Source organism: Mandrillus leucophaeus, unplaced genomic scaffold, assembly GCF_000951045.1.
Source record: "Mandrillus leucophaeus isolate KB7577 unplaced genomic scaffold, Mleu.le_1.0 Scaffold670, whole genome shotgun sequence".
Classification (NCBI taxonomy): Eukaryota; Metazoa; Chordata; class Mammalia; order Primates; family Cercopithecidae; genus Mandrillus; species Mandrillus leucophaeus.
This window is the reverse complement of record NW_012107253.1, coordinates 196,089-196,747: the sequence shown is the minus strand read 5'-3', so window position 1 is coordinate 196,747 and position 659 is coordinate 196,089.

Below are 659 nucleotides of genomic sequence, written 5' to 3'. Positions count from 1 at the left end.
ACTGCACTCCAGCCCGGGCGACAGAGGAAGACTCGAGAAAAGAAAAGAAAAACAACTCAAGGGTCAGAGAACATAGCCAGTGTAATCATAATTCAAAACAAGCAGCAGAATTTGGAGGATAATTTGTTTCATTCTCAGGAAAATGTGAAACTCCGAAACTGCTTTTTGAGTGCAGGGTATTTCTGGGGCTTTTCCTAAAGTCTTTGCTCTGACCCCTTATTTGGAGTTTGGAGACAGAACTGAGGACTGTGTTACTACAGCTGTGGACATAGGAGAGGGGTTAGTCTCCCCCGGCCCCAGGAGTAAGGGAAGCTGGGCTGCTTGAACACAGGCCTTTTTAGAACTCCCTTCAAACAGGATCCCAGAGATGTGGGAGAGTGTAAGTGGCCTCAAGAATGATTGTGCTACAGCTTTCGAAAACTATAATGCCTTTCAAATATGGCTTATTACTTGGATCTCAATATCTCCCATATACTTTGGGTGGAATATTTTGCTGAAGATTTTTCTGTCAATCATTTACAATCCTGTGCTGAAAAATGAAGTTTCAGTCAACAATAGACCACATATATGATGGTGGTTCTATAAGAGTATAATGGAGCTATTCCTATACAGGTATACCATTTTTATCTTCTTCTTCTTTTTTTTTTTTTTTTTTTTTT